The following is a 20,969-nucleotide window of genomic DNA, read 5'->3' on the forward strand; positions in this document are numbered from 1 at the left end:
AGTGGTAATGTGCGGTATATATATACATGACAAGTGGGTATTCGTGATCCCAGTGTCCTCGCTCCTCACCCATCATGTCACACAAATGGTCGACCCCTGATCGGCCTCCCCAAACCCATCACCGTACCACATAAATTAATCACCAGACATTGTGTTGGATAAAATGGCCACAGCAGCCTTTTTTTATGAATATAAAGTATAACAATTTTAACAACAAATACCAAAAATAGGGGGAGGGGCGATCCTCGGGGCCCCAAACTGTATCAACCTCGGATCAATATCCTACAAAACTTGCCACCCCCGGCCGAATCTTGTCTCCAGCCGTTAAGTACCAGCTCAGAGACCTTAAGAGACTCGCCCGGCCAAACTCTGCCGTAACTGGCTACGGCTCCCATATTAACTTGTCGGTATCACCATAAAATGAGAACAATGGGGATAGGGGAAAATATGTGTAGGTGGGTTAAGAGCTGGCTCAGGGATAGGAAACAAAGGGTGGTTATTAATGGAGCACACTCGGACTGAGTCACGGTTAGCAGTGGGGTACCACAGGGGTCAGTTTTGGGCCCGCTTCTTTTTAACATATTTATTAATAACCGTGTAGGGGGCATAGAGAGTAGAATTTCAATATTTGCAGATGACACTAAACTCTGCAGGGTAATCAATACAGAGGAGAACAATTTTATATTACAGGAGGATTTATGTAAACTAGAAGCTTGGGCTGATAAATGGCAAATGAGCTTTAATGGGGATAAATGTAAGGTCATGCACTTGGGTAGAACGAACAAGATGTATAATTATGTGCTTAATTGTAAAACACTGGGCAAAACTGTCACTGAAAAAGACCTGGGTGTATGGGTGGATGACAAACTCACATTTAGTGGCGTGTCAGGCAGCTGCTGCAAAGGCAAATAAAATAATGGGATGCATTAAAAGAGGCATAGATGCTCATGAGGAGAACATAATTTTACCTCTATATAAGTCACTAGTGCGACCACACTTAGAATACTGTGTACAGTTCTGGTCTTCGGTGTATAAGAAAGACATAGCTGAACTGGAATGGGTGCAGAGAAGAGCGACCAAGGTTATTAGGGAACTAGGGGGTCTGCAATACCAAGACAGGTTATTACACTTGGGGTTATTTAGTTTGGAAAATCGAAGGCTTAGGGGTGATCTTATTACAATGTATAAATATATGAGGGGACAATACAAAGACCTTTCTAATGATCTTTTTACTCTTAGACCTGTGACGGGGACAAGGGGGCATCCTCTACGTCTGGAGGAAACAAGGTTTAAGCATACTCACAGACGCAGATTCTTTACTGTAAGAGCAGTGAGACTATGGAACTCTCTGCCATATGATGTTGTAATGAGTGATTCCCTAATAAAATTTAAGAAGGGACTGGATGCCTTTCTTGAAAAGTATAATATTACAGGGTATGTACACTAGTTTCCTTAATATTGCGTTGATCTAGGGAGCTAGTCTGATTGCCGTATATGGAGTCGGGAAGGAATTTTTTTCCCCAATGTGAAGCTTACTGTTTGCCACATGGGTTTTTTTGTCTTCCTCTGGATCAACATGTTAGGGCAAGTTAGGATAGGATATGGGTTGAACTAGATGGACTTAGTCTTCCTTCAACCTTAATAACTATGTTACTATGTTACCATACCGTTACATTCCATGTGATCCACCGAAGGGGGAGTCCAGGACCTTTGCGATCCCCCCCTACAATCCGCCATTTCTCGCACCACCAACCTCGAGGACCTCCCCCCCACGCCATAGACACAAATGCTCTGACCCCCTAAGACATTTATGTCCCGCCAAACTCGTATGCTTTTTTCAATGGCTTCCTGAATTGCCAAGCACCATAAATCAAGGCCCACCACATTCAGATGGATACCGTCCTTCCTCCAGAATTCCCCCTCCCCCGACTCCAAATCTGTATGGCGTACCACAATCGCTCCATTTCGAACCATGAATCGGGACACCGCTCTATTCAATTTAATCCTGGCTCTATTTACGCCATGCACTGATCTAGCCCTGTACCATACCTTCCTGGGAATGATATCCGACCACACGACTAGTAACCTAGGGAACATGGACCAAAGCCTCAACATATCAAATTTTATATCCCTAAGTAATTCCCTACAAGTGCGTTTAGCCAAATCATTTCCCCCTAAATGTATCACCAGCACATCCGGTGCTCGGTCAAGCCGGACGAACTTGTGAAACTCGGTTACCAATTGCTTCCATATCATCCCTCTTTTTCCGATCCACCTTAACAACGCTAGCGTCCTTGGCACGCCCAGCTGCCTCCCATTCGGGCGAACGTCCGCTCTCAGGGCTGCCCAAAATACAAAGGAATGGCCCATAATCCAGGTAAGTAGCTGACCCGTACCTACAAAACAGAAAAATTAAATTGATACGGCCACAAACTATAATAACACCAATCTAAGCCATTTTTACACCATTGATGGGCGAACATAAGAACGGAATCTCGCTGACTCCCGACGCCCGATCCTCTTTACTGTCTCTTCTCCCAGACCCCTCCTCGCTGCCTCCGTAGCTGCTCCAATGTGAAAGGAGTGTCCGCTATAATATTTTGCCGAAATGCCCCCCCTTTCTAGACAACGTCTGAATACCGCCATGAACTGAAAACGTGATAAAAAAGAGCCACCATCGTGAACTAACAACGGGTCGTCTTTATTCCCTACCTTGCTTAAAAAATTCCTCAAGCACCATACCGGGCACAGCGGGGAACCTTCTACCTCAAAAAGTACCACCTTGCAACCTCTGCCATCCGTGTCCATCTTTGATGAGCGCAGAAATATTGCCACCGTCCCCTTGCATCTCTACATCGCCTCTGAGTAACCCTCCTTTGCACGATTTAGATGGACTAACCAGCTCCCCTAAACGGAAAGCCCCGAAAAACGCCAACGAGAAAGCCACTTTAAACAGCGCTACCTCACTCCGCGACGTACAAACCTCTCCTAAACGCTCGCCCAAAATTAGTAACACATCGTAAGACACCGGACGTCTACAGTCCGACACCTTCCAGCCTTTTCTACACCCCCTTACCACTTGACGGACCAAAAACGCCTTCGTTAAATCCTGCAAGCCCCTGAACTTAAAACCGAATGCCAAACCTGCTAAGAAATTATTAATTTTAGGACCTGACCAACCATGTTCCCAATTGTGGCCTATGAGCAAAACTAACTTGTACTCGTCCTCTAGTTCCACGCCTAATCTTGTTTTCCATTCAACCCAACTGTCCCAAGCCTTTCTATAATGAGACCAGGTTCCAGCTGACAGGGACCTGGATAATAAAACCCTCACTGTCCCAAGGGAAGATTCCACAATTCTTCCAGACATTCCATCCTCTTGAAATCCACTTGAACTCCCGACTCTCGATCGTGCTCCCACTGTGAACAAGAAAATACTTCAAAACTAAGGTAGTCTTCCTCAAGCCTCTCCTCCGCCGTAACCCATAGGTCAAAACTCAACCCTACCCAAACCAAATGCTGAAGAACCCTCACCACAACTTGATGCGATGAAGAGAGTGAATTGATTGCCTTCAGTGCCCCCACTGACTTGCAGCTGAAGCAAATTTTTTTGTTCTGCAGCTCCTTTCCCCACAATGATAATGCTACAACTATGGGAAACACTTCGCATAGTACCTGATTGACCGACAAACCCTTCTCGATCCAACAACACGGCCACCGTTCTGCTTCTCCCTCTCCCTGAAAAAACACACTGAAACCTTGCTTCTCTGCTGATCCTATCGAGAATCCCAGAGACTCCGCCGACACCTTTTGTGCCATTCAGATGGATCTGCCATTATAGGAATCCAGGAAAAGCGCCCAAACCTTTAAATCATCTTTCAACTCTTTTCTCAGCCTAATGAAGTGTGATGGTGCTTTAATCCCTGCCATCGCCAAAGACAATCTCCAACAAAACGCCCTGCCCATCGGCATGATCCGACACGCGAAGTTTAACTTTCCTAGTAATGACTGGACCTCCCGCAACATAACCTTCTTCAAACCCCCAATCCGCTTGTCACGCTCGCGCCTTGGCTGAATGGCGTGAGCCGGGGGGTTGTGGCCCCACTGTGCCACAAACCAGACTACCCTGGAAGGGGCGTAACTACGGCAGCTTCCTTGGTCTTCACTGGAGCCTCTGATGGTGAGGTCAGGCTTGTGCGGCAGGTAGCTGCCGGGTGCCACTCCAGGGTGGTGTCTGGCTGTGGCTGCTGATCCCACTCGGGAACAGGATACCTTGACAGAGGCTATAGACAGGCAGGCAGGTGGATACGACAGGCACGGCTGAGACACAGGGCAGGCGGGCACGGCTTGGAGACACAGGACAGGCGGGCACGGCTTGGAGACACCGGACAGGCAGGCCTTCGAGGAATGGCGTCACTTCCTCGAGGGCGCCAAACACAAGATCACGGTAATTACCGATCATAAGAACCTGACATACCTAGAATCAGCAAATAGGTTAAATCCTAGACAAGCAAGGTGGGCATTGTTTTTCTCTAGGTTTAATTTTATAATCACCTTCCGCCCTGGTACAAAAAATGTGAGGGCCGATGCCCTCTCTCGCAGTTTCTGCTCCTCACAAGCTGAGGACTGTGAACCAGTTCCGATATTGGCCACTGGGATCGTTGTGTCCGCAGTGTCATTGGACCTTCTGGAGGAGATCCGTAAATCCCCAGAACAAGCCCCTGACACTACGCCACCCAACAAATTGTTCGTTCCGCCTGCGTTTCGCCTACAAGTGCTTAGAGAATCACATGACTCTGGCCATCCTGGTCTCAATAATACCGCCAGATTGATAACTAGGAATTTTTGGTGGCCGACAGTGGTTAAGGACTGCAAAGAATATGTCTTAGCATGTGAGGTCTGTGCCCGCGCCAAGTCCTCCCATAATCGCCCTGCCGGCTGGCTCCAGTCCTTGCCCACCCCCGAGAGTCCATGGACCCACATCTCCATGGACTTCATTATGGACCTACCGTCCTCAGATGGAAAGACGTGTATCTGGGTGGTGGTGGACAGATTCAGTAAACAATGTCATTTTGTCCCCCTGTCGGGGTTACCTAACTCGGAAACGTTGAGTAAACTGTTTATTGTACATGTGGTACGTTTACACGGTGCCCCGGTCAATATTGTGTCTGACAGGGGTACCCAATTCGTGTCAAAGTTCTGGAGGGCGTTCTGTAAACGCATTGGTATTGAGCTATCTTTTTCCTCGGCTTACCACCCTGAAACCAATGGTCAAACCGAACGTGTCAACCAGGCTCTGGAGCAATACCTTCGTTGCTACGTCTCAGAACACCAGTCCGATTGGGCAGAACATCTGCCACTAGCCGAGTCTACCCCCTTTTTCTGCAACCACGGGCTGCATCCGCGCTTTGGCTCATTCTCGGCCAGAATGTCGGAGCTTCCTGGAGAAGAGAAAAATATACATTGTTTAAAAACCATTTGGTCTGAGGTAAACTCGAACTTGAAAGGGGCCCAGGTTAGACAGACCTCGGCAGCGAACAAACAGCGATCCAAAGGACCACACCTGGGAGTTGGAGACAAGGTTTGGCTCTCCACCAAAAACATCAAGCTTAAAGTACCGTCTGCCAAACTGGGTCCCAGATTTATTGGTCCATACGAGATTATAGAGGTGATTAACCCGGTGGCCTTCCATTTAAAACTCCCTCAGTCTTTCAAATTACCCAATGTCTTCCACAAGTCTCTCCTCAAGTTGTATCGCTCCCCAATTCACCCTGTCCCGTCCCCTCCTCCTCCCGTTTCGGTCGGAGGGTCCTTGGAGTATGAAGTCCAGGGTGTCCTTGACTCCCGCCTTGTAAGAGGGTCCGTACAGTATTTGGTACACTGGAAGGGCTACGGCCTGGAGGAGAGGTCCTGGGTCCCTGCGAGGGACATCCATACAAAAGCACTAATTAGAAGGTTTCACCTCCTTCACCCTGACAAACCAGTTTTGAGGGTCCGGAGGCCCCTCTTGGAAGGGGGGGTACTGTCACGTCTCCGTCAGATTTGGGGCCTGCTGTTCCGGTCGCAGCCACTAGGAGGCGCCGGACCGCCACTTCGCCGTCAGACTCGGGGACGGCTGTTCCTGCCTCGGCCACTGGGAGGCGCCGTGGTTCTATTATGTCGCCGTCAGACTCAGGGCCTATGGTCCCAGCTTTAGCCACTAGGAGGCGCCGGTCTGTCACGTCACCGTTGGATTCGAGGACTGCTGTTCCGGTCACGGCCACTAGGAGGCGCCGGACCGCCACTTCACCGTCAGACTCGGGGACGGCTGTTCCTGCCTCGGTCACTGGGAGGTGCCGTGGTCCACCCGTGAGTTATGGTGGTGACAGAGAAGTGGCTCCTGCGCAGGCATCTGGTGGACGCAGGCTCAGCCCCTTGTCAGTCATCAGGGGGTTACTGCATCACCATCTGGCCTGGTCGTGGGGGCGGCCCTAATGACATCACCAGTCCAGGAACCTGTGAGGGATGACCTGATCCCTCAAATACCTTGGGACTGGTCTTGCAAGCCGCCGGATATATTCTTGGTTCCCGTGTGTTACTTAGTGATTGATTTGTTTGACTCTGACCTCAGCCTGGATTTCTGACCCCTCTTTTGCCTGACGATTCTGTACTTCTGCTACTCTCCTGGTTTGTGACCTTGGCCTGGATATTCTGACTCTGCTACTTCCTAACGATTCTGTACCTCTGCCGCCCTCCTGGTTTTTGACTCTGACCTTGGCCTGAATTTGACTCTGCTATTGCCTGCCGTTTTTGTACTTCACTCTGACGACCGTCCTGCTCTGGCCGCTGCTCATATTCAGACAGCTACCTCCTGGGCTCTGTTGTAAATCCAGATCCCTGTATAGGGGTAAAGGGTATCAGTGTTTCTCGGGGTGTTGCCTGGCTGCAGCCCAGAACCGCAGACGGACGTTACATAATGTCATTGATCGCTATATTACCTGTACACAGACACTGCATACTAAATACAGCTCTCCTGTGCATAATGCCACTTATGGTGATAGTATTATTTTTTTTATTAATGATCAGTATTGTATTCAGTCACCATGTGGTGGTAATATGTGGTCTGGGCATGGTGCGGTGGTATTTGTCCCTTGTGTGTGCTATTATTTGGTCACTTTGTGGTGGTAATATGTGGTCTGGTCATGGTGTGGTGATATTTGTTCCTTGTATGTGATATTATTCAGTCACTGGTAGTAATATGTGGTCTGGTCATGGTGTGGCGGTATTTGTTCCTTGTATGTGGTATTATAGGTCACCATGTAGTGGTAATATGTGGTCTGGACACGGTGTAGCGGTATTTGTTCCTTGTATGTGATATTATTGGTCATTTTAAAAACTGAAAAATAAATAAAAATATACCTAAAGTGTATTGCATATTTTAACAAATATTTAATAGGTTACAGTAGAGTAGAGCCCGGCCAAAAGTGTCTACCCTGTTATGGTGGCGGCTTAAAAAAATCTTTTGTCCAAAGCAAAAGCTGCCAGCTACATGTGTGATCCGGTGATGGGAACTGTTAATGTGTGATAAGTGAGAAGTGGAGTTTTTCCAAGAGAGAGCGGTGGGATTGTGGACAGTTTGAGGGGTGGAGGCAGGGCTGGGTGGAGCCTGGGCGGAGTCTCAAGAGGGCCCCGAATATTTTGCCAGTATGGGGCCCCGAAATTCCTAGTGGCAGCCCTGTATACAGGACATGTGAAGCCAAACTTCACATGCCAGAAAGGCAAGCTTGTGTCCAGCGTCGGACTGGAACACCTTGGGCCCACCAGAGAAAATCATTCTTGGGGCCCACTATGTAGCTGCATAGAGTTAAATACCAGACCACCAATTGTGCGGTAAAACACGCTAATATCCGGGTATAATATAAGGTTGTACATGTCTTAATTATGTAGCAGGAGTTGGGGTAGCCCCCTCATAGAATATAAAGCAGCCCCCTCATAGAATATAATGTAGACCCCTCATGGAATATAATGCAGCCATCTCATAGAATATAATACAGCCATCTCATAGAATATAATACTGCCCCCCTCATAGGGTATAATGCACCCCCTCATAGGGTATAATGCACCCCCTCATAGAGTATAATACTGCCCCCCCATAGGGTATAATACTGCCCCCCTCATAGGGAATAATGCACCCCCTCATAGGGTATAATGCACCCCCTCATAGGGTATAATACTGCCCCCTCATAGGGAATAATGCACCCCCTCATAGGGAATAATGCACCCCCTCATAGGGTATAATGCTGCCCCCTCATAGGGTATAATACTGCCCCCCTCATAGGGTATAATACTGCCCCCCTCATAGGGAATAATGCACCCCGTCATAGGGAATAATGCTGCCCTCCTCGTAGGGTATAATGCTGCCTCCTCATAGGGTATAATACTGCCCCCCTCATAGGGAATAATGCTGCCTCCTCATAGGGTATAATACTGCCCCCCTCATAGGGTATAATACTGCCCCCCTCATAGGGAATAATGCACCCCGTCATAGGGAATAATGCTGCCCTCCTCGTAGGGTATAATGCTGCCTCCTCATAGGGTATAATACTGCCCCCCTCATAGGGAATAATGCTGCCTCCTCATAGGGTATAATGCTGCCCCCTCATAGGGTATAATACTGCCCCCCTCATAGGGAATAATGCACCCCCCTCATAGGGTATAATGCTGCCTCCTCATAGGGTATAATACTGCCCCCCTCATAGGGAATAATGCTGCCCTCCTCATAAGGTGTAATGCTGCCTCCTCATAGGGTATAATACTGCCCCTCTCATAGGGAATAATGCTGCCCTCCTCATAGGGTATAATGCTGCCTCCTCATAGGGTATAATGCTGCCTCCTCATAGGGTATAATACTGCCCCCCTCATAGGGAATAATACTGCCCCCCTCATAGGGAATAATGCTATATAGATATATAGATATAGAGTTAGATAGATATAGATAGAAGTAGAAATAGATAGATATAGAGATAGATAGTAGATAATGGATAGAAAGTAGATAATGGATAGATATAGATAGAAAGATTCATAGAGATAGATAGAGATAGATAGAGATAGATATAAAGATAGATATAGAAAGAAATATAGATAGATAGATCGATAGGTAGATAGATATAGAGATAGATAGAACATAGATAATGCATAGATAGATATAGAGATACATAGCTATAGATAGATATATAGATAGAGATAGATAATAGATAGAGATAGATAATAGAGATATACAGATATATTAATAATAATAATATAGACATATATAGATAGATATAGAGATAAATATATATAGATAGATGGCTATAAATAAAAATAGATATTGAGATATATATAGAGATAGATAGATATAGAGATAATAGATAGAGATAGATAGATAGATAGATATAGAGACAGATAGATATAGAAAGATAGATATAGAGATAGATATAGAGATAATAGCTAGATATAGAGATATGTATAGAGATAGACAGATATAGAGTTAGAAAGATAGATATAGAGAGAGATATAGAGATAGATAGAGATAGCTAGATAGATAGATGGATAGATATAGATACTAGAGATAATAGATAGATGTAATAGATAGATATAGAGATAGATATAGATATATGGATAGATCAATAGATAGATAGATAAAGAGAGAGAGATAGAGATAGATAGATAATGAGATATAGAGATAGATATAGAGATATAGTGTTAGATAGAAAGATAGATATAGAGATAGATAGATATAGAGATAGATAGATAGATAGATATAGAGATAGATATGGATATAGACATAACAGATAGATATAGAGATAGATAGATAGATAGATAGATAGATATAGAGATAGATAGATAGATATAGAGATAGATATAGAGATACTATATAGATAGATAGATATAGAGATAATATATAGATAGCTATAGAGAGAGAGATATAGAGATAGATATAGAGAGAAACAGATATAGATATAGAGATAGATATAGAGATAGATAGATATAGAGATAATAGATATAGATAGATATAGATATAAAGATAGAGAGAGAGAGCAGTAGATAGAGAGATATAGAGAGAGATAGATACAGAGATCGATAAATAGATAGAGAGATAGAATAGATATAGATAATAGAGATAGATAAAGATAGATAATAAATATAGAGATAACAGATAGATATAAAGATAGAGTAAGATAGAAAGATATAGAGATAGGTAGATATAGATAATAGAGATAGCTAGATAGATAGACATAATAGATAGATATAGATATAGATAGATATAGAGATAGATAGAAAGATAGATATAGAGATAGATGTAGAGATAGAAAGATAGATATAGAGATAGAGCGATAGATAGAGATAGATATAGATAATAGATAGAGATAAATAGATAGATAGATACATAGAGAAAGATAGATAGATATAGAGATAGATATAGAGATAGAAAGATAGATAGATATACAGAGAGATAGATATAGAGATAGAGATAAATAGATATATATAGATATAGAGAGAGATAGATACAGAGAAAAGATATAGAGATAAATAGATAGAGAAATATAGATAGATATATAGATATAGAGATAGAAAGATAGATATAGAGATAGAACGATAGATAGATATACAGAGAGATAGATATAGAGATAGAGATATATAGATAGATAGCTATAGAGAGAGATATAGAGATAGATATAGAGAGAAATAGATATAGATATAGAGATAGATATAGAGATAGATATATAGATATAGATATAAAGATAGATATAGAGATAGATATAGAGATAGAGCAATAGATAGCGAGAGATATAGAGATAGATAGATACAGAGAAAAGATATAGAGATAGATAACGGATAAATAGATAGATAGGTATAGAGATAGATAGATATAGATATTAGATAGAGATATATATAGATAAAGATAGATAGATATAGATGGTAGCTAGATAGATAATAAATATAGAGATAATAGATATAGAGATAGATAGCGTAAGATAGATAGATATAGAGATAGATAGAGTAAGATAGATAGATATAGAGATAGATAGGCATAATAGATATAGAGATATATATATAGAAAGATATAGCGATAGATATAGAGATAGATGTAGAGATAGAAAGATAGATATAAAGATAGAGCGATAGATAGAGATAGATATAGAAATAGATAGATATAGATAATAGATAGAGATAGATATAGATAATAGATAGAGATAGAAAGATAGATATAAGAGAGATAGAGAGAGAGATATATAGAGATAGATAGATAGAGAGAGACAGATAGAGAGAGCGAGAGAGATATAAAAAAAACAAACAAAACACAATACTCACCTCTCCTCCTCGCTCCCACGCTGATCCCGGCTTCAGTGTCAGGAGCTGCCCCCTCTGCCAGACACACTGCGGGTGCGCGATGTAGTGACGTCATCGCGCACTGGCTGTGAGCCAGGAGCAGAGAGGACTGAGGGCGGCGCCGTCCCTGATTTACAGCTGTAGTCTGCAGAGCAGCTTACTGGGCTGGGGGCGGGGCCTCTGGGGGTGGAGACTGTGAAATGATATTCACTGCTTCGCAGTGAATATTCATTTCTCTTTAGCAGCGGGGACAGGGGCTCCTGCCTCCTGACACCCGCTGCTGCTCCGCTGGCAGGGGCCCCCATAGCAGCTGCATGGTGTGCGACACACCACTGGCTGGGGGCCCCTGGAGCAGCGGGGGCCCTAGGCAACTGCTGGCCCTGTATGCCTGCAGGTGCCAGGGCCCACCAGATGCCAGGGCCCACCTGAGAATCCACCGGTTCTCCGGTGGGCCAGTCCGACGCTGCTTGTGTCCCTGTTGGAGGAAAAGTTGCAAAATCTCTTCATGTTACAGAAAGACAAGAAATTAGAAGTGCACCTGAAGAAACCGAGAAATGGAAGCATGTGACACAGAGAAGCAGGTGGATCAAGAAACGTTCAGCACCCATACTGCTCAGGAACCAGTAATAGACTCTCACGCAGGAAAACGATGAAGAAATACATCAATATAAGACTTTACCCACAAAGAACAACCTTGCACGCCCTGAGAGCCTCAGAGTCCTCCTGGATGGAGACAGAAAAATGTTGTGAAGAAGAAACTGAGAGTTGTGGTCATGGGGGATTAACTGTTGAGAGGAACAGAGGGCACTATCTGCAGACCGGATATAACTTCAAGAGAAATGTGCTGTCTTCCAGGTGCAAAAACTAAAGATGTGTCTGACAAGATATCAGGGCTCTTCAGACCTACAGACGACTACCCATTCCTGCTAATACATGTGGGGACAAATGACACTGCAAGAGAGGACGTGGAAACCATCTGCAGTGACTTTGAAAACTTTGGTAAGAAAGTGAAAGAACCGGGAGCGCAGGTGGTCTTCTCTTCCATCCTCCCAGTGGATGGCCATGGAACAAGGAAGTGGAATAAGATTCTGCAGGTGAACAACTGGCTACGTCGATGGTGCAGTCAGCAAGCATTTGGATTTCTGGATCACGGAGAGAATTACCTGCTTGCTAGAGATGGGGTGCACCTTACGAAGACTGAAAAATATGTATTTGGAAATAGCCTTGCTACACTCATCAGGATGGCTTTAAACTAGAACAATGTGGGAAGGGAAGCAAAATGTCAGAAAAAGCCATACACCTGACAAATACTATTGAGAACTCTGCTATTAGAAGTGGAAAGGAAGAACAAAGACAGAAAATCTAAATAATAAAAATATTGGAGAAAGAGAAACCAATCACAAACTAAAATGTTTCTATACTAATGCACAAAGCATGGGCAACAAACAAGGAGAATTGGAACTACTAACACAGGAGAAGAAATATGATGTCATTGGAATCACTGAAACTTGATGGGACGATACACATGATTATGCAAGGGTGTAAGAGGACATAAGAGTGGCTGGGACCCTGAGAGGTAGCGACCATGCTATTTTACAATTTTGGATAACTAGAGGAGAAAGACCTGTGAAGACTCAGACGTCAAGGTTAGATTTCAGAAATGCAGATTTTAAGGGACTCAGAAAGAGAATCAGAAGGATCCAATTGGTGGATATCCTTAAGGATAAAAATGTCCAGAAATGATGGGAAATCTTGAAAAATGAAATTCTCAAAGCACAATCGTTAACAATTCCAAAAATAGGGAAGAATATGAAGCATTTAAGGGAACCAGAATGGATGAACACAGAACTTAAACACATGTTAAAAAGGAAGAAAAAAATATTTATCAAATGGAAAGAGGGAGGCATATCTAAAGAAGAATATAATGCTGTCTGCAGAACCTGCAGGGCACGAATCCAGATTATCTAAAGCTGACAATGAAATAAGGCTTGCAAGAGATGTCAAAAGCAATAAAAAAGGATTTTGGGGATATGTCAAAAGTAAAAGAAAAGTCAAAGATGCTATAGGATTTTTACAGGATGAAAATGATGAACTGGTAAGAAAGGATGTTGAGAAGGCCTAATGTTATGAATGGGTCACCGAGGAGGAACAACAAAAAGCTAAGTCCCAGAAAACCAGAGAGGTTGGTCACTATGCAGATTGCAGATCCCTGATCTTAACCACACAACTAATAGTAGCAGTGGAGCGGTCCTATGTTGTTCCTAGACGCCTCGTCACCGCCAGAGGACTACATAAACCTAAAGAAAGAAAAGGGAAAACTAACTGCCCCAGAGCAGACCCCAAAGGAAAAGACAGCCCCCACACATGTATTGACGGTGAAGCAAGATGAAAACACATACACAGGCCCCTGAGGAAGAAGTATTATGGACTTCGAAACGCGTTGGGAATTAAAAGGTTAATTCATCTACATGATTTGGATCTGATATTTTGTCTGGCAGCGCACTTTAAGTCCAAGAATTTTATTCCAAACTGTTTAATAATGGGAACATCAAAGCATAGCCGGCTGATGGCTCTCTAAGAATAGTGAGGGCCGACTGCTGGCCCTTTAAGAATAGTAAAGGCTACCTGATGGTAAAGGCTACCTGATGGCAAAAATAGGCTTTGTGACTTTGAGTCCCTCCTTCATAAATGAAACATGATGTGTCTGATGATGTGTCACACACCACATGGCCAGATAAGGTTGTAAAATGTTAAAATGACATTTCCTAGTGAATGCATTTGCCTTGGTTGAAAGCAATGCTAAAGTTCAAAAACGCATCAAAAACGCTACGTGTGAACATAGCCCAAGGTGTGGAGGAGCATTTTTTTGGTTATTTATTTTGCCTTGTATACAAGGCATAACCCTGGAAAGGATGCTCCTTAACATATTTCCCAGAAAAATCCATTTTGGTTTCGTTTTTGTATGTTTTATTGTGAGTCTGTAAAAGTGGTGTAAGACTCTGGCAACTTTGTTCACAGCAGTGACCTGGGAGTCAGAAATGTTTCCAGGGGTCTTCCCCATGCTGTTCCCATGTCACTTGAGCACTATTCCCATCGATTTCCACAATTTCTAGTCTCTCTGCAGACCGCCAGGGGGATCACGGTAAAATTGCTCGGGTCTCCCATAGACTTACATTGGACTCGTTGTTCTGTCCGAGTACCCGACCATTCCAATTTGCTCGTCCCGAGCAACGAGCACCCAAGCATTTTAGTGGTTGCCCATCACTAGTCGTCATGATTTTTCTGCAGACGCAAGGCCTGTTAAAAATACAAATGTGAACATCCCCATAGATTAAAATGAACACGAACGTCTTCTGTCTGGGAGCAACACGGATAAAACACAGATGTCTGAATGAGGCCATATATTCATTTGTTATATGAATAATTTATATATGCCCCTGTGTATGCATGCACTATGTATATACATGTTGTGGTGTAGTGACCACTGTGTCAGCTAGGGGGCACTGTGTGTATGTCCCAAGAGAGAGGATGAGTGGAAGAATCCTGAAGGACCGTTATGTATCTCAAGGTGGGTGGCCTTGAGATGGAGACTTATGTGTGCGTGTTGATCAGCAATGATATTGCTGAGGTGTTGTTTCAATGTGTCAGGGAGAAGTCTCCAGGTAACTGGGGAGACGGGCGGTAACTAACTGTCTCGCTGGACCCGGCACGATTGGGACTCGGGAGGTATAAATGCTCCCCACCATACACCTCGTACACATGCGGCTCCGCACACCTCATACACACATGGCTCCGCACCGTACACCTCGTACACACATGGCTCCGCTCCGTACACCTCATACACATGCGGCTCCGCACCGTACACCTCGTACACACAGGGCTCCGCTCCGTACACCTCATACACCTGCGGCTCCGCACCGTACACCTCGTACACACATGGCTCCGCACCGTACACCTCGTACACACATGGCTCCGCTCCGTACACCTCATACACATGCGGCTCCGCACCGTACACCTCGTACACACATGGCTCCGCACCGTACACCTCGTACACACATGGCTCCGCTCCGTACACCTCATACACATGCGGCTCCGCACCGTACACTTCGTACACACATGGCTGCGCTCCGTACACCTCATACACACACGGCTCCGCTCCGCACACCTCGTACACACGGCTCAGCTCCGTGCACCTCGTACACACGTCTCTGCTCCTTACACCTCGTACACATGCGGCTCCGCTCCTTACACCTCGTACACACGGCTCCGCTCCGTAAACCTCGTGCACACACTGCTCTGCTCCGGTACACCTCGTACACACATGGCTCCGCTCCGTACACCTCGTCCACACACGGCTCTGCTACATCCACCTTGTAAACACTTCCTGACCCCACACAGAAACTTTACCTCATCCAGACCAGCACCATAATGATGTGACCAGCACAGCAGAGTCCTGCAGCCACCCTGATCATGTGACCCCTGACTCCTCCCCTCCTGTGACCTCATCACAGGTCCTGTGCCGCACACAAGATTACAGCCAAAGCGATGATCATTGCTTGCTGTAAGGGGCTGCGTGGGTCCCTTGGGAGGGCGCAGGATGGGGTTGGTACATGGGGGGCTTGGCGGCGCTGGCGAGTATCCCAGACAGCGTGAGTGGGCCCCCCTGTCTCGCCAGGGCCCCGGCACTTGCCCGGGTGCGCCGGGTGCTGATGCCGGCCCTGATCGTCTTTGCTGTTCTGGCACTGAAAACCCAGGTGATGCAAGCAGAGGAAGTCTGCTCCTTGGCTGGAACACTTTATCATTCAGGCTTAGAAATTCTCGGTCACAACTCATTATTGGTTGGTGCTACAATTGTGTCTCTTACTACAATGCTGTCCTAATGACCCTGGAGAAAAATACATATTTATGAGCCAAAAGTCTTGTAAGACTATGGACCTTTACTAACAAGTGTTTTTAATTCAGAAAATCATGTTCGTCATATCGTAGCCAAATCTCTGTGTCTGACATTTCTCAGATTGGTCAGAAATCTGTGTGTGTGATTCCAGCGGAGAGATAAACAATGAAAGGATTGTAAAGTTTCATCTTTGGGAGCACACCGCTCACGTTTCCTGGGTTCCTGTTTCCTGGGGGCGATGCCTTCCAGGTGATTGACAGTTCAGACCAGCGGCATGGATGAGGAGCTGGAACGAGCTGCTCACTGTGCGGTTCTGCAGCATCAGAGGAACGCGGGGATAAGAACAGTAGTTGGATCACGCACTTCAGTAATCCGGTCAGCTTTAGTTCAGTGCTTACAAGCTCTGTTATATAAAGCTTGTAAGCTCTGCACATACACAGTCATTATGCTACACTGCACAGGTAACCATAACAACATGCATTGATTTATAAAACCAAAAATCCCTCCTTTTTAAAAAAATTAAAATTGCAAAAGTTACTTGTTTTTACTACAACTTTTCAACTTTAAGCATTAACGATGATGAAAAACCTCAATTCTAAACCAATAATAAACCTCCATACTGACCTTTCATTCCAGACTTAAAGGAGCATTCCCATATCCAAGATCCTATCCCAATATGTAGCAGATGTTGTAGTAGTAATAATATTAGCAAACACCTCCAATTTTAAAAGCATAATATAGTTCTTCTGATTCACTATGTGTCTTTCCTCATGTAGGGCATTGCAAGACATTAAGTATCCACGACCACTAGCAGCTAACTGTCACAATGTGAGTGGTCGTAACCATGGATATCTAAGATCTAAGCTACAGCAATACCCTGCACATAGGGTAAGCTGCATAGCGAATTTGAAGAACTATACTACGTTTCTAATTGGAGGGATTTGCTATTATTATTATTTTTACCCCTACTACATATTGGGATAGGATCATGGAGATGGGAATACCCCTTTAATATAATAACTTGCCATATCCGTTACGTGTCAATGTGATTTGTCATATCCATCTTATCTAACAAATGTGGATGCCTCTTATAGTCCGGCGCTGTCTATCTGCCCCGCACCACAGAGCAGCATTCTACATACAACCGACCATTCCCAGATTTGACCAAGTCTGCAACAGTCTGGTCTTCAGGTTTCCATAGCAGATGAGCCTTCTTCACCTCCTAATAGATGGTAGAAGTGGAGATGTTAAAGTGAACCAGGCCTGAAAGTCTGAAAGTTGGTGCAGCTCATGGAGGTTTTCAGTTTTTTTGTCCTGTTCCATACTTCCGTACCTGACATAGAACGGACCAGTACGATCTATGACCAGAATGGATTGACTACTCACTGATTGATCATGACCAGGACTGAGCGGAGTTTTATCTCTGCCGCCTCCGCACCGCCGGGCTGAACCCTCCCTGTCTGAGCAGAACACATATAAAGCTACAAAGTTGTACAGCTGAAGTACATGGTAACACCACACAGAATATACAGCAAATATGTTCCTGCAAATTGTTATCCAGCGGTTGTTACCCATCACAGTCCAACCTCACAGACACCACCGATATGACCCCAGAATGTATCTGCGCTCCATCTGAAGGTGGTAGTGACGGCAGAATACGGGGCCCCTGAGCTACGGCACATGGAGAATAGATGCTTCGGTATTATATACAGTGTGGTGCCGTGTCAGTGATGGCTCGGGGGGAGGACACCACGCACAAGCTTAGTGATACCGGTATCTGATCCGTGGTCCTCGCAGACTGCGGTATCCTCTACATCCCAGATGCATAATAAATAACAATGTGTGAAATAGAGACTGGAAAAATGTCATCTCCAGATTATGTCATGGAAACTTCTCACACTTCTCTCTTCTTCATCTAAAATGATAAAAAAATGGTAACAGGAAATCACAAAAGATGCACAAATTGTGTTATATTAGAAAAAACATGTCTGCGTTCTCCTAGAAACAGCACCTCCCTTTCTTCCATGGCGGAGGCAGGTACTTCAGTGCTAATCTGCAATACGTGACACGCAGCTACACAGAAGAGTGACATCGTGCCTGGAAGAAGCAGCAATGATTTTCTAGTCCCAGGCTCGTGTATATTTTAGATTTTTAATTCCCCACTATGTAGGATCTCTGCTTGCTGCTGTGAATGGAAACAGTAATTGACTGCATTTATAATTCTCATCCTTATCTCAGTAATTGCAGCCGTGTGATGACGGCGTTCCGCCTGTGTGAGCCGCATGGTCTGTCCAGTGGTGAGAGGCAGAGACCTGGAAAATCAGAAAACGCAGGCGGCCATACAGATTCCGCTCCTGATCCCCCCCCATCCACATGGACGTTCAACCATCTATAAAAATATTATTTTATTACACCCCCGCACTAAACGCCATTTAAAAAAAAAAAAAAAAAAAGCAAAATTTCCTTTTTTTTGTAACCACGCTGATCCCTCAAAAGAAAAACAGAAAATGATCCCATCATCGTATGTACAATGAAATGGAACCAAGAAAACCTACAGCTCGCCATGGAAAAATACAACACTGTCCTCACACAGGTCCATCCATGAGAAGGAGAAAAAAAGCTGCAAATCTCACAAAATGGTGACACGAACCTAAAATCTAAACAAACATAAACCCTTCTCGCTACACAATACAGGAGCTTCTCACAAAATTAGAATATCATCAAAAAGTTAATTTACTTCATTTCTTCAATACAAAAAGTGAAACTTATTATATAGAGTCATTACACACAGAGTGATCTATTTCACGTGTTTATTTGTTAATGTTGATGATTATGGCTTACAGCCAATGAAAACCCAAAAGTCATTATTCTCAGTAAATTAGAATAATTTACAAAAGACATCTACAAAGGTTTACTAAGCATTTAAAAAGGTCCCTTAGGCCTCTTTCACACATCAGTGTCTCCGGTACGTGTGGTGACAGTTTTCACATGTACCGGAGACCCATTCAAATGAATGGGTCTGTGTACAAGTCAGTGTGTTTCCACGTACCATGTGTCCGTGGGCAAAACACGCTGACATGTCCGTTTTTTGCTGTCAGCACGGATGGCAAAACTTCCCGCACACGTGCACACGGAGAACACACATTGATGTCCTCCGTGTGTCACGCATCGGCGAAGAAGCGCTACAGTAAGTGCTGTTCCCCAGTGGCAGGTGCTGAAGCCGTCTGTCTTCATTCTTCCCTACTCTGCCAGCGAGCAGAGGAGAATGATGAGCGTTATAATAAAGTCTGAACGACAGCAGGTGGGGGCTTTTGGGACTCTTACCCCCATCATCCAACACTTGCTGCCCCTAAAAACAATGACAGTAGGTGCAGATGATCGGGGTATTCCACAGCCCGCACCTGCTGTCATTTGGACTTTAATATAACGCTCATTATTTTCCTCTGCTCGCAGGTATAGCAGGGGAGAATGATGAGAGCCGGCTTCAGCACCTGACACCGGGGAACAGCGCTTACTGTAGCGATTCTTCTCCAGCGGCCGTCCATGTGGTACCTATGCGGCACACGGGCGGCACACATGTGCCACACGTAGTACACACATGGACACGCGGATATCTCCGGTACCGGAAATATCAGGACGTGTGAAACTAGCCTTAGGCTGTTTCAGTAGCTCCACAATCATGGGGAAGACTGCTGACTTGGCAGATGTCCAGAAGGCGGTCATTGACACACTCCACAAGGTGGGTAAGCCACAAAAGGTCATTGCTAAAGAAGCTGGCTGTTCACAGAGTGCTGTATCCAAGCATATTGATGGAAAGTTGAGTGGAAGGAAAAAGTGTGGTAGAAAAAGGAGCACAAGTTACCGGGATAACCACAGCCTTGAATGGATTGTTAAGAAAAGGCCATTCAAAAATGTGGGAGAGATTCACAAGGAGTGGACTGCTGCTGGAGTCATTGCTTCAACAACCACCACACACAGATGTATCCAGGACATGAGCTACAAGTGTCGCATTCCTTGTGTCAAGCCACTCATGCCCAATAGACAACGCCAGAAGCGTCTTACCTGGGCCAAGGAGAGGAAGAACTGGACTGAAGTCAGTGGTCCAAGGTGTCGTTTTCAGATTAAAATAAATTTTGCATTTTATTTGGAAATCCAGGTCCCAGAGTCTAGAGGAAGAGTGGAGAGGCCACAATCCAAGCTGCTGGAGGTCTAGTGTAAAGTTTCCACAATCAGTGATGGTTTGGGGAGCCATGTCATCTCCTGGTGTAGGTCCACTGTGTTTTATCAAGACCAAAATCAGCGCAGCCATCTACTAGGAAATTTTAGAGCACTTCATGCTTCCCTCTGCCGACAAGCTTTTTGGAGTTGGGAATTTCATTCTCCAGCAGGACTTGGCACCTGTCCACACTGCCAAAAGTACCTATACCAGGTTTATAAACAACAGTATCACTCTGCTTGATTGGCCAGCAAACTTGCCTGACTTTAACCCCATAGAGAATCTATGGGGTTTTGTCAAGAGAAGGTTGAGAGACACCAGACCCCACAATGCAGATGAGCTGAAGGCTGCTATCAAAGCCACCTGGGCTTCCATAACATCTCAGCAGTGCCACAGACTGATCGTCTCCATGCCATGCCTCATTGATACATTAATTGATGCCAAAGGAGCCCCAACCAAGTATTGAGTGTATTTACTGATCATACATTTCAGTAGGCCAACATTTCGGAT

General features: G+C 44.7%; 1 protein-coding gene and 1 pseudogene across 1 annotated transcript in view; both read right to left on the reverse strand.

The window, feature by feature from the left end:
• Window positions 1–1,747: 1,747 nt before the first annotated feature.
• Window positions 1,748–17,566, reverse strand: LOC141073756 (uncharacterized; annotated as a pseudogene).
• The window catches only part of LOC141073821 (major histocompatibility complex class I-related gene protein-like), a 46,179-nt gene continuing 41,491 nt past the window's right edge, over window positions 16,282–20,969 (reverse strand). Inside the window, exon 8 of the mRNA XM_073561276.1 lies at window positions 16,282–18,158. The gene's annotated coding sequence lies outside the window, so the exon portion shown is untranslated. The remainder of the gene's footprint in view (window positions 18,159–20,969) is intronic.

Source organism: Dendrobates tinctorius, unplaced genomic scaffold (assembly GCF_039654945.1).
Source record: "Dendrobates tinctorius isolate UK_male_01 unplaced genomic scaffold, ASM3965494v1 ptg000315l, whole genome shotgun sequence".
NCBI lineage: Eukaryota > Metazoa > Chordata > Amphibia > Anura > Dendrobatidae > Dendrobates > Dendrobates tinctorius.